This window comes from Cydia strobilella, chromosome Z, assembly GCF_947568885.1.
Source record: "Cydia strobilella chromosome Z, ilCydStro3.1, whole genome shotgun sequence".
Taxonomy (NCBI): Eukaryota; Metazoa; Arthropoda; class Insecta; order Lepidoptera; family Tortricidae; genus Cydia; species Cydia strobilella.
The window spans coordinates 23578743-23593230 of NC_086068.1; the positions used below are offsets into that span (position 1 = coordinate 23578743).

At 36.2% G+C, this 14488-nt stretch overlaps 3 protein-coding genes across 11 annotated transcripts in view; 2 read left to right on the forward strand and 1 right to left on the reverse strand.

Annotated features, from left to right (window-relative positions):
* LOC134753714 (uncharacterized) overlaps positions 1 to 14488 on the forward strand; it is a 242851-nt gene that overhangs the window by 105317 nt on the left and 123046 nt on the right. The gene's annotated exons all lie outside the window — the stretch shown is intronic.
* The window catches only part of LOC134754154 (coiled-coil domain-containing protein AGAP005037), a 245100-nt gene that overhangs the window by 92370 nt on the left and 138242 nt on the right, over positions 1 to 14488 (reverse strand). The gene's annotated exons all lie outside the window — the stretch shown is intronic.
* Positions 13481 to 14488, forward strand: part of LOC134754280 (uncharacterized) — a 28285-nt gene continuing 27277 nt past the window's right edge. Inside the window, exon 1 of the mRNA XM_063690503.1 lies at positions 13481 to 13659. The gene's annotated coding sequence lies outside the window, so the exon portion shown is untranslated. The remainder of the gene's footprint in view (positions 13660 to 14488) is intronic.

Below are 14488 nucleotides of genomic sequence, written 5' to 3' on the forward strand. Positions count from 1 at the left end.
TTAGGACGCGATTAAGTATATTAAACTTCTTGAGGATTTCTTTCCGATCTACGACAGCTACACGGCCCAGATATTGAAACATGTTACATAAAACTGCTGCTGTCCTTCTCGGAAACTATTTTTGAGATATATGAATGTTTTTTTTTTAGTTTTAGGATATATTTTATAATAATATGTAAGTATGCTAGTTATAAGGTATTTATCTATAGGCCAATAGTTTCCTGAAAATAAAGATTTTCATTTCATAAATGTGCGTACAGTCCGTTAACTCTCAGAATGACATTCGTTTTTCGGGTAAAATCGGACGTAATCGCGTAATAGAAAATGACAGTCTCTTACTGATTTAGTTGCAATCCAACAGCCAAAGCATGGAGACTATATAAAGGAGCCAAATCTCTATGTATGAAAAGTGTCCATCAAAAAACAGTAATTAGGCGGCGCCACCATACACCGAAATACTACCAAAAACAACCTACGTAATTTGGTCGGGTTATTTGTTGCCTTATATGGTTTATGTTATACTCATGTCCCAGAGCCTAACTAGCGCCACCGGAGAGATTAGGAACTATTATTTAAAGCTTAACGCGGACACTTTTACAACAATTCTGCCATAAGAGATTGCGATCCTTTCTATACCATCCATAAGCCAAAGAGTGCAGTCGTCTTTTCAGCCTTAAACTATATAGAGTAAGTAGTTAATACCACCATAACTATATTTAATTTCATATTTTTCGGCAATTAATTTAATGGGGACTCATCTCAAAAAGGGTATTTTTGTAAATGGTCAATCACGAGAAATCATATATAAAGTATATAAATATTTTTGAAAAGAAGCGGAAACTTTTAAGAAAAGTGATAATTGTAAATATTTTAATAAAATTCAAGACCGGGTGACAGAAGTAACAGTAATTTCAAAAAATACATTAAGACAATAGACAAAGCCAAGCCGACCAAAAGCCTCCATCCATGCCCATTGAAACGCCAAAGAAAAAGAGACCGAAAAAGGACTGGATAGTTTTGATTAGGATGTAATCTGGAGGATGGTATATGATATGATTTCCATTATAGATTCAAATAAGATCTCCCGAATTTGAAAAATTGTATAGTTTTACCATAATTATAAATTGAAATATGTGACTGTTATTAACAACTCTGTATAATTTCCGCCAGAAGTAGTAAATGACGGGGTGACGTTCTGTTTTCAAATTACCTCTTGAATTGAATTTCAAATTTTGATTCTATTTTATTTAGATTATGACAAAAAGTCAAATCGCAATATAGTCATCAACCGAATATTAAGCATAATGTTATTTAATTAGGGCTTACTTTACATTGAGACAATATAAAATAAGCCCTAACATGACACATCAGTTAAAAAAAAATTTTTTGCCAATTTTTATTTTACCAAATTTTAATTACTCGAAATGCGTACTTACCAAAGAATATAAAAACAAAAACAAAACGTGACAAACTATTGTATTTTGTCAATTACTTAGGGTCATTGCGCTAGTTTCCAGCCATGCACTAGTTTTCGTCCACTTGACGAATTAGCAAATAATATATTTCATTTTTAATTTGCTACTGTTTGGACATTAAGGGGTAAGAGAAGGGCTAAAAGGGCCGCTCTTGGGACTTCGAAAATTTTAATGTAATTTTTTTTTGCCAACATAACACCAAATTTTTATTATTTTGTCGTGTAAGAAATATCAAATGAAGTGTATTTTGTTATGTAACATTTTTCTCTAGGATCAATAATTATGAAGATAGGTGAGGTTGTAACTAACAATAGTAGGTACAATAACATGTCCGTTCTAGCGCTCGCCGGCCGCTACCGCGGCACGCTCGATTCGCTCGCTTGGCTTCGCGCTCTGTTTGATCGCGGTCAACCAAACACACTCCTCCTCGGTTCGCTCGTCGCACCTATCTTGCCTCTGCTAATTAAATTTACTGTTTACACATTTTTTATAACACAAAGTTTTGGATAGACATAATTTGTCAAGTAGTGGATTTGCAATACAGTTATTTGAACAAACATTTTTTGAGTAAAGATATCTTTGGACAAAATAATTTTGTCCAGTCATTTATTTGACAAAAATAAATTAGAGCAAACATTTATAGTCCAAGTAAAACATTTGGGAAAAAAACAGTTGGTTTTATAAAAGTTGCTAAGTAACAGTTAGGGAAATGATCATTTGTCGGATTGTAAGTTTGTCAAATGTTTATATGGGAAAGATTAAATTGACAAACGTGCAGTTGGTAAAGTTTGGTTGGGAAACGAAATTTGGTCAAAAAAATCGGTAAAATGAAGGGATCCCCTCGCTCCTAGTTAGAACATTTTGCCTCGTTTGATCTTCTCGTAGGTTTTCCTGCAGTCTATAGGTAAATAGTAGATTGTACAACAAGGGCACAAAGCGATTCATTCAAAAATATTCAAAAATAGGCGTTTGTGCCTGAGTTATACACACTGCTTTTCACTTCGATTGTGAGTAAAATAAAACAATGGCAAACAAAATACATTTAATTAAATTTTAATGTGAAATTTGAACAATAAGAAGATTACGTACTTTTGTAGCCAAATATTGAGCATCGGGAGCGGTGTTTATAGCGGAAGCCGCTCGACCCCAATTTCAAAGGAATACCGCAAATCGATGTACAGGTTAGCCGTTTGGCACACGCATACTAGAGGTCGAAACAAAATTTATGACCCGCAGTTCCTGTAAATTTTTAAAAGTTCCTTTAATTGATGTTAATTTAAAGTATAAATATTAAGTTTTTTTTTATTGTGTATCATTAAAGATAAACATTTTAATCAACTAAAATGAGTTTTACTTTAAATTATGTTCTTACTGCTTTATAACTAAGGATACCAAAAACAATAGAAGCTTATTTTTTTTTAATTCATTATCATCAAAGCGTTATCCGTAGGTGAAAAATGGTCCGAATGCCAAGTACCAGTTTCAGTTATTACGTACCTACTTAACTGCCTACTTTACTATAAATATACGTAACCAATTCATAATAAATTTTAGGGATGTGACATGCTGTATATTGTAGCTACTCGTAATTGCTAGCGATACGATATAATTTCAATTAATTACTTAAGTAAATATAGCTCCGTCCACCGACTGATTTTACACTACGAGTAATAAAATTAAGAAAAGCATTTATCCACCTTAAAGGCGCCCACTGACTATCAGTCCGCCGGACGATATCGGCCTGTCAGTTAGAAGTTCTAACTGTTCTAGAAGTTCGCTACGGAGCGTAATCGGTTGGCATCTTGGCTAGGCACCCTGGTCATCTGCAAAGCGAAACATATACGGAACGCGTTTCTATTACCCATTACAGTGGCCAGCTATAGATTTGGTTTTAATGTAAATTATATTCTAGGTACCTAAACGGTTAGCATCTTGGCTAGGCACCTTGGTCATCTGGAAAGGGAAAGCCACACGGAACCCGTTTCTACTACCCATTCAGAGGCCAGCTACAGATTTGATTTTAATGTAAACTATAGGTACCTAATCGGTTGGCATCTTGGCTAGGCACCCTGGTCATCTAGAAAGCGAAAGACACAAGGAACGCGTTTCTACGACCCATTTTAGAGGCCAGCTACAGATTTGGTTTTAATGTAAATTATATTATAGATACCTAAACGGTTGGCATATTGGCTAGGCACCTTGGTCATCTGGAAAGGGAAAGACATACGGAACCCGTTTTTACTACCCATTCAGAGGCCAGCTACAGATTTGGTTTTAATGTAAACTATAGGTACCTAAACGGTTGGCATCTTGGCTAGGCACCCTGAACAGACCCGATCACCTAGGCGAAAAAAATTAATATTTGTGCTATAAAATGTACCTATGATTACATTGATCACCTAAGGATCAAGATTTTCTAATCGCAGTATACACCACTTCTCGGAACTAGCTCGCTGGTTACGAACGCAACAAACGCCTGACGATCGAGCACAGGTCCGTCCCCTAAGCGCGCCCGGCGGAGACTGAGCGCGCAGCGTCCGTGCAGCGTGATTTATACGTCTTTTAAAAATATTTAAATTTACGGCAAAATAGGTCCTATAGTTATGATTTTTTTTTTATGGGTTCACATAAAGTTAAAGTTTGCTGTAATATTATTTCGAGGGCAAAATATAAGTACAATTTGCGATAAAAAAATATTATGCGACCCTGTTTTCACCGAAAAAATGAAGAAAACTCGGAAGGTATTTTATCAATCTTTTTAAATGAATCTTTGATTTTCAATCATTTCAGCCCCTCGTACAAGATATGGTGAATTGAATTGTAATCATTAATGTACCAAATGATTCTTGTTTACTGCAAAATTGGCAACCGAAACGACACTTCTCACTGCAAATTTTGAAAAATACTCCCAAGGAAACTCATTTATTTTAGGTTTAAAAAGAGAAAATGAAAACTTTAACTATTTCAGCCGCTAGTTTAGGAAATGATTATTTAAGAACGTTAACAGTTTTTGAATAAATACTAATAGTTACGTCGTAATGTTGAATGAAAAAGGAGGCATTTTGCAAAATACGCTCGTTTGTAGGAATAAGGACTCTTAAGTAATGGTGTTATGGTGAACATGATACCGATGTAAGTAGTCATTACCTAATGGCTCTGTGAGCCGTTCGATCGCGAGTCTGTTTTTGCATAGCTTAAAACTGAATAGTATGGATTCGCCATTTTGAAAATCATCCAAATACTAAATCGTCAAAAAAAAACATAAATGTCATTTACCTATGTCATGTCATGTCTCACGAAATGTCACGAGAATAGGCTGTGAAATGCGACCTAGCTGTAGTTGAGAACAGCCGAACGAAAGCATTTTTTCCCAAGATTTTTGCGCTCGCTCGGTCAATAATTCAAGCGGAAATCCTAATTTGCATTAACAAAATAGTGAGTCAATAGTTATTACGGTTTTTATTTAATTGATTATTCAATAATGCAGCTATTAATAAAAATTACTCCTCAAAGTTTTGTAACTACTTAAGCAAAGGAAGACCTCAATCTTTTGCTAATCACATAAAAAAAATTATTAGCAATACGCTACTAGCTTTGGCCTACTGTCGTACAGATGGTGTTGACGGTTTCGTTTGTTATTTAACAATTAAAACGCAATTTAATGCATATAAAAAAAATCTATTATCCATATTTAAATACATTTTATCGTATTTTTATAAATCCTTATTTTTACTTATAAGGTGTCGATAGATGGCAGTGAATTTACTGTGGTTACAAAATCTACTATGACAGTACCGGTCTATCTTATTATATCCTCTTTGCCTTATACTTCATTGTAGGGTATAGCTACTTTCAATGTCACATACTTGGCTCATTTTTGTACTCATTCCTTTTTACTGGTTCGCAATGTATGACGAAATCGAACCAGTTTGTTTTCTCATAAAAAAGGTTATCCTTACATACATATACTGCCCATTGCAGTAAAACAAATACTTTTGCACAACACGTATAATTTGATAAGTAATTCCGAAAGTCACAAAAAAAAATTACACTTGGAATTTAAAAAATAATGTAACCAAAACAAATTGTTTTTCTGACAGTCCGCTTTCCGCACTGGCGTGAACTGGTGTACGAGCGAAAGATAATGGCGTATAAATTTAGCTGTAGAAGGAAAGAAATGGATTAATGAGATGGAGATTATGGACGATAATGGCTGTTTCAACGGATGATAGGTACCTAAATTTATTGCCGAATATTAGTTTCGCCTGACAATTAGGGGCAATTAGAATTTTAAAAGACAATGCCTTAAATAAATGCGGAATACGGATAACAGCGGCTTTACAGAATTAAAAGAAATATTGCACAAAAAAATAACAATGAACCGGGAAAAATAATAACAATTAAACGGGAACCGATTCCAATACGTTAAAAAAATATTCAAACTCCGTAGACGATGACAATTTGTTCGGCTAACCGAAGCTGTACCGTGACCTATCGAACCGCGCTGTATGCGGGCTCGTGTCCTCCGTGGGTCTGCTAGTTCCTTTCCAAGCAAACGTTCGGCTAACCAACACTATCGAACCACGCAGTATGCGGGCTCGTCTCCTCCGTGGGTCTGATACCTGACCGCTGACTGATGGGGTCGACGACCATCCACTGCCGACTGCACGTCGGCGGCTGCGCCCTGTCGTTGATACGACCACCACGCACCACCGGAGCACTGCTCCACGGTGGCCTTAAAAAGGTCCTGTTGCAGGCAACTGCGGCCAACAAGGCCGCGGAACGACGGGAAGTAAAGTGCACTCGAAGTTGTTATTAGCAACCTCAGAAGAAAATGTTCCTCTTCAAGCTTAAAAGGTTAACTTTGACGAAAAAACCAGGAAAAAAATCTAATTTATCACACACAGATCTTTACACGTCAATCCCAAAATCCATCTCAAGTATCACGAAGAAAACAAATTTCTCTTTCCGAATCAGAATTGAAATTCAAAATTCAACGCAATTGTAACCTGCAATAGTGTGAAACTGTCGTGCGTGTGTAATTCCCCACTTTTGGGTAAGTGTGAACACAAATTAGTATTTAAGTAGGTATCTTCACCTTAAACCCATAGTTAGAAATTAGTGCTTAATACTCTCACTTTAATGTAATTATTTCTTAGCCGCTAATTCCTTACCAAAAGCAAATATTAGCTTGCGAATGTTTTGCATAATAAACATTCTCGCTTTGTTCATAGTTATGTTGCAGTTAATTGAGTTAATATATTTTAGTACTGGTCATTTCAAGAATCGACGGGCGGTCACTTATGTTTTTCAATATACCCATTCTGTAATACTGCTTGCTTTGTAAACTCCGCTCTGCTTTTGTTCTGTTGTCCGCGTTATAACGAACAGGTCAACAGGATTGTAATAATGGTGCTGCCTTTCCCCTAAAAGATAAAATGTGCCGGCATGTGATAAATGTGTCTGCAAAGACTTCAAATGCAAAGCTGCATTAGGACTAAAAGAGTACCGATAAAAGTCGACGGGCCGACTAAATAAAAGTCCAAGAATGAATAAATTACCTAAAGCCAATCAACTAGTTTTAGTGCCGAAAGAGCACGTAATTCTATAAATTGATAATCAGAGGTAAATAAATAGACGCTGGGTAAAAAGTAAATGCTGAAAAATAAATAAAAAAACAAAGTACAAATCAGTGGCGTTGCGTGAAACCTTGCACGGCGAGGAAGCCACTGCGGAACTTTATATATGACTTGTTCCTAATAGTGAAAAACACACATACGTACATAATAACCGAGTTCGTAAAACAGACTGCCTAGCCATGGCGCCAATATCGGACAATTACCCAGACAGAGATGGGTTTTAATTAAGTATACGTATAAAAACATAAGCAAATAGGAACAATATTCGGATCAGACTTGATCTTGATTGCACCAAATTACAGTGTGCCTAGTTGAGGCAACAAAATAAAATAAAAATAGTGAATTGAGGTTGCTAGATTAACATTACAGTCGAGATACCGTATTTGAATATAATTGATGTCAATATTGTATCCAACAAGTATTATAGTTATAGAACTAAATAATATGTCCAATGCAATTTATAATAATAACGGTCAAATACATAATATGTAGGTTCATCATTATACCTAAGTAATATAAATCTATTTATATAGAGCATTGTTTGTTTAAATAACATTATACCTGTACACGAGTAAAACTACACAGCTTGTTGTGGTACGAGTATGTACGGTAAACGGTAGCAGTGTCACATTCCTACCTTACTTACTATGGACCATTTATGCATATTATAAATTGCATCATATCTAGACATATATGTACTGTTTTATCAAATATGCCAAGTAAAACTAAGGCAATCAGTTGTTGTACAGGTACAAGATGTTATTGGAAAGCGACCTGTATGATATAATTTTATTGTAAACTCACGAAATAGGTATTAATTTGGTGAAACATGTATGTAACTGGTATGCTAATGAAAATACCTAGAAATGTGTAGCCAAGGCACTCTGTAGTCAGACTATAGGTTAATACTTGTAAGATAAACCTCCGAGTTTTTATAAATTTGAATAAAAGAAAGTAGACTCAAAACTGCAAAAAAGGAGAAGGAGAAGGACTGATATTGTAAAATTAAAATAACAATAAGATAATACAATAAATGTATACAAAGGCGAACTTATCCCTTTATGGGATCTCTTCTAGCTAATCGCTAAGCAATTAAGAGACCCCAATACCAGCTTCTACCTCTGGACCGCATCCAGCGAAGAGCGACTCGAATTGTCGACTGCCAGCGTTTTTCGGAACGGCTTGACTCCTTGGCGCTGCGTAGAGATGTGGCCTCGCTCTGCATTTTCTATCGCGTGTATAACGGGGAGTGCTCCGAGGAATTGTTCGGATTAATCCCTGCAGCTTCTTTTCGCCATCGCCCTACGCGACAACATTACCATCCTCACCACTTAGATGGTTGGCAGTCCTCAACTGTGCGTTTCTCTAGAAACTTCCTGCCTCGCACAGCTAAACTGTGGAATGAACTGTCGCCTGCAGTATTTCCGGACCGATAAGACCTTCAAACCTTCAAGAAAAGAGCGTATTCCCATCTTAAAGGCCGGCAACGCACTTGCAACCCCTCTGGTGTTGCGGGTGTCCATGGGCGGCGGTAATCGCTTACCATCAGGTGATCCGTCTGCTCGTTTGCCTCCTATTTCATAAAAAAAAAGAGAGATATATTGAATAGTTGTAAATATTCCAAGGTTTGATAATGTTGACAAATGTTTATCGTTGAACTGTTGCAAAATGAATACATCCACAACTCGCCGAGTTTCTTTCGCCGGTTCTTCTCGGGTCTGAGTTTAACTCTGTTTACCGAACCGGTAGTAGTATGTCAGAATTAGAATCTAAATTAACCTAGCAGTATAAGATAAATATAAATCATTATAAAAAGGAAGAGATGAGACGTCATGAGATTATACAATAAATGGAATGTCGGTTAGCACTCGGCCGATAATGTGGGTAGGGTTAAAGGCAGTCTCGCTCCGACCCTGCTACCGAACGGACGAGTGCATAACTGTGCATTCGACACCAATATAGGATGTGTTATTGTTGTTCCCCACATATCTACCTAAGAGGCAGGACGTCACAATATCAAAAACTGGCCATCTGGTGTATCGATTCGTTTGTTTAATGTCGTGCAGGCAAAAAACTTGACAGCAAAACAAGTAGTAACAAGAACCAAGTAAATTCAAAGTTTGTCATTATTCACCAGAACGTTAGATCTATTAATGGTAAAACATCACTGATAGACTTACTAACAAGCACAGAAAAACCACACGTAATAGGATTTAGCGAAATTTGGTGCCGTAAAAATGAGATTGCACGAGTGAAACTACGAGGGTACTTGCTTGCAAATTATTATTGTCGTACGCGTATCGCCCATGGCGGTACCGCGCTATACATACGGCAAGGTATAGACTATCGGCAGGTCGACGACTTACATGCCTTCGCCGTGCAATATCATTTTGAATATACGGCAATAGAAGTTACTAGTTTGAAAATTATTATTATTGTACTTTATAGGACAGGAAATGGAGATTTTGACTTTTACTTGGAGAATTTAGAGTTATTGTTAAAAACGATTACTGACTAAAACAAAAGGTTTCTCATAATTGGTGACCATAATGTAGACTATTTAACCGATAATACCATGAAGCGGCGTATCAATGATGTGTTAACATCCTATGGGTGTCAAAACATAATAGTTGGAGAGCCGGCAGTAAAGTTTCGAACCAACGTGATACCGCGATGAGATGCACAATGGTTTCCCATAAAAGTGATGCTAAGTCCGAATTTGATAGTCTGTCACGGCGGAACTTGCCGAAAGTACAAAAAAGATAGCCACTTCCGGTGCGAAAAAGGGGGGGTCATTTAACCCATCTGATATTGCAATAATAGCTATGGCATCAGTTAGAAATTTACTGGTAGATGCAGAAAAGCAAAATCTGCCAGTATGATTAAAACTTCGTACTTAGTGAAAGACAAATTTCGTGCGAACAAATTTCGTCGAAACGAAGATAAGATAGCCTCCTATCACCGACGACTATTCCCTCCGCTCCCCAGGAAACCGCCAGGCTCTTGAAAACAATTCGAGTTACAATGTTAAAATATATCAACTTTGCCTACTTATACATTTATTACGAGTAAGCTGGTTTATGTAAAACTGAAGTAATATGTTCAATGTGCACAGAATCCTAATATTTAGTTTCACAATTCTTCTATAAAGTAAAACTGTTTTATTGCACTAGTATGTACGCAAAGAATAGGCATCACAACATTTCACTTGTTAGTACAGCGGCCAGGTGGCATAAAACACCATTCGATGTGACTGTACACTATACTACCGACAAGTAGTATCGTTGTGTTTGGTAGTCTACTGAGTACGGAATAACAACTCACTTTCTAAGATTGTGGGGGGATAACTGTGACGTCACAAAATCGGCAGTACAAAGGTTTTAACTTTTTTTCTTTTAAACATACCATGTGGGGTACCAAATGAAAGGGCATTGTGAGTAGATTACAATACAACATAATCTAACATTTTCACGAAGTTGAATATCAGTATAATTTTCTGGTCTAATGTATGTATTTATTTTGGTATAGTATAACAGAAAATTATAGTGTTATTCAACTTGATGTACTTGTCTTATTTTTGGATATCTGGTAAATTATTTTTAGACATGATATAAAGGATATTCACAGTCATATTGTATAATATTTGGACAAATCCATTCAGCCATATTCAATTTAGAGCAGTTCAAAGTCAACTCTGAATTGTGAAATTTTTGAGCGTTTTCTAATAATTTGTTAGACCAAGTAGTGAAAATGTTAGACTATGTTATATTTTGTAATCTACTCACAATGCCCTTTCATTTGGTACCCCACATGGTATGTTTAAAAGAAAAAAGTTAAAAACTTTATACTGCCGATTTTGTGACGTCACAGTTATCCCCCCCACACTCTTAGAAAGTGACAAGTTCTTATTTCGCACTCAGTAGACTCTACCGAACACAACGATACCACTTGTAGGTCGTATACTGTACAGTCACATCGAATGGTGTTTTAGGCCATCTGGCCGCTGTACTATGTATCATGATTAGAATATTGCTTGTTACTTATTTCTCACACGTCTATCGCAGTACTTTCGAAAATCTTTTTATTCATAAAATTTACTTAAAGAAAGTTTAACGGATATGGCGTACATGTACACGACATTTGACATGACAATTACTGTCGGGCCAATTCGAACAATGATCTAGATATCAACTAGATATCCACTAGATATGAAACAGAAACGATAACAAGATATTTAAGTCATGTCAAATTTGACATTTCCGCGATTCTGAATGTCCTCTTGAACGATCTCTTTAAGATTTGCTTAAAATATTACTTAGACATCCAATGGATATCTAATGGACATTCCAAAACGTCACAATAATTGTAGCGTGAAATGACAATTGGTTTCTCGAATCGAACTGCAAAAAAAGAACTAGTTGAGAGCTAAACTATAACGTATCTATTAGATCTCGTATTGTTCTCGTATCTAGTATAGGTAATTATCACGTTGTTCGAATTGACCGGTCAGTCACGGTACGCACTAACTAAATCAGTTTTCAGTAGGAACCTAATCGACTTAAATTGTATTAGTTGGAGAGTAATAAATAATGAATTAAGAATTGATCGATCCCCCCTCATTACCACGTTGGTTATGTGATCGTAGTCAAATATCTGCTCTGCTTATGCGTGTGCAATGCCGTATGTGTGATTTTAAGTAATCACGTTTGAGGTGTGTTTATGAAATTTGGAGGACATATGTATCTCGCAAGTTTCAATATATAACCCAATTTGACACGTTTATGTGAAATAGTTTTCGAGTTATGAGGGGGTCAAAAGTGGCTCCAAACGGTTCGTGTAATATTCACACGGTGCTGCTGGCCAGTTCTGTTAGCTTGAACTTGGCTTGACACGCTACCGTGTGTCTAGATACTGTCAATGTTGATAAACCAAACAGTTTCGAGTGCTAACTATCTTACATATACCTACTTGCCATTATCACACCCGCGAAGGCATCAAACTAACAAAACACTAAAGCAATGCTGTAAGCGCAGGATATAAATTCATAGGATATAAGCCGTCAACTCCTAGCTAAATATGAATAAACTAGCTGTTGCCCGCGACTTCGTACGCGTAGATTTGTATGTTGGTGGTTATATATTTTACGTGAGCATAGAACATTATGCAGCAAAAGATATCAGTAGGGACGGTTAATCATTTCTTAATAATAATACAACGCACGAAATTTGTCTTTCACTAAGTACGAAGTTTTAATTGAAAAAAATTGTTCTCGATATTCTCTCGCAACACTTAGATTTTCAAGTCCACTATGTAAAAAAAATGTTCGCTTCCGATGCTAACTTTATTAATACAAACTTTTCAAACACGTTGCAATCAGTTAACGTCTATTTTAATATTAATGCCCTTTTACGAAATTTCATGTTCCTAGCTTAAACGAAAACTTGTACTACATCCCCTTTTTAGCCCCCTTAGGGGTTGAATTATTAAGAACTTTGAAATAACTTTTTTTTTGTAATATTATACAATGCCTTTCTAAGAAGTTTCAAAGCAATTGTAATGGTTTCAAACTTTCAGCCCCTTTTTAACCCTTTTAGGGGGTGAATTTTTAAAAACGCTGAAATTACTTTTCCTGTAGGTATTCTAATAATATACCCATATACAAAGTTTTAAGTCCCGCATTTGATAAAATGTTTGATCTCCATACAAACTTTCAACCCCCTTTTCACGACCTTAGGGGATGAATTTTCAAAAACGCTGAAATTAGTTTACTTGTTTTTAAATAATATATCTTCTACCCAAGGTTCGAATTCATAGCTTAAAATAAAACTTGAACCCCATACAAACTTTGGACCCTCATTTCATCCCCTTAGGGGATGATTTTTGAAAAACCCCTTCTTAGTGGATACTAACGTTATAAAAACTACCTATTGTGAAAAATTCAGCTCACTAGGTCCAACGGTTTGGGTTGGGCGTTGATTTAAGTGAGTCAGTCAGTCAGGACTTTTACGTTTATATATATATAGGTAGAAGATTGCGACCTTCCTTTGGATGATTATTAATAGTGATCCAGATCACGTTTCTTGCGTCACCTGTACCTATAATCTGTATCGCTGTAATTTAGGTCCGTCCACCAAAGTACTGAGGTGACTGCCTACATATTAGCACCTAATGCCCGAAAGCCAAAGCGTATTTTTAGTAGAGCTGCAGGTTGCGTTGACATTATATCCGGACTTATTGTTTTATAATTTATAAATATTACATGCCACAGAAAATCTAATACCCACCAACAAATAAATCAGAAAACGATTGCTCGTTTTTGATTGAAAGGCGAATTGTCTAATGCATGTTAATACTGAATATGTAGGTGGGATATATTGTCGCTGTCGAGTGTTGTGTCACGAGATCGCGAATGTCGATTGGGTTTAGAAGAAAGCTTGCAGGGAGGGGCGCGACGTAGGCTCCAGTGAGGCTCTTTTGACCAGTATGTGAATAACTCGTGCTAGTGAACACGCGCGCCTTTGGATATTCCTTTTTGGGATTACGGCGTAAGTGATATTTATAATTGGCTTAATATATTTTAACTCAACACTGATGTGCAATCTAAAGTGATATTGGGTTATTATCCTAGGGTGCCTAGCGATATTTTCCTTTCTTTCAGCTATGCGATTTGGCAATTGTTTTAGTATTGAAAGGTACGTTTAAATCGTAAACACTGTGCACAAGTATTTTGCTAATAAACATACTTATGCGGTTTTCTGGTATCCTAGGTTAACTAGGCACTGTTTGTAAAGAAGTGGCAATAACTTGCAATGATCTTGAACTGGGTAATAAAGCAAAACGATAATATGTATTATGTAACTAATGATTGGGCAGATTTTATTGCGAAACCTGTTTATTATGTGTCGTTACACAATTCGCGTTGCATAGTGATGAAGCGCAGTCGGTGGTTCATAATAATAGCCATATAGAGAAAACAGCGCAGGTCTGGCTGGTACATCAGTCAAATCTTACAATAAAAAAACAATGCGTGATGTAGTTCTGTATTATAATTATGTTGTTGGGTGTCCTTGGAGGAATGTGAAACTATGTTTTGCAAGCAAAAAAAGTTGTGCTCCCTGCGTAATTTGCAAAAAACTCCAAAAATTTCGGACTTTTTTCAGTTTTTGCAGTTTATTATAAAACTGGGTTTTTGGTCTAAACTTGCTGTATAATGTTGAAAGAACAATAAATTTGGAACAAATTTAGCCCATTTACAGTACCGTATGTCACATAATTCTTGAGATATGAGGCTTCAAGGAAAGGGTATATTTTTCTATTTAATGAAATTTTTCGTTTTGCCTATATCTTAAGACAAATATCGGCACAACCGCTCCG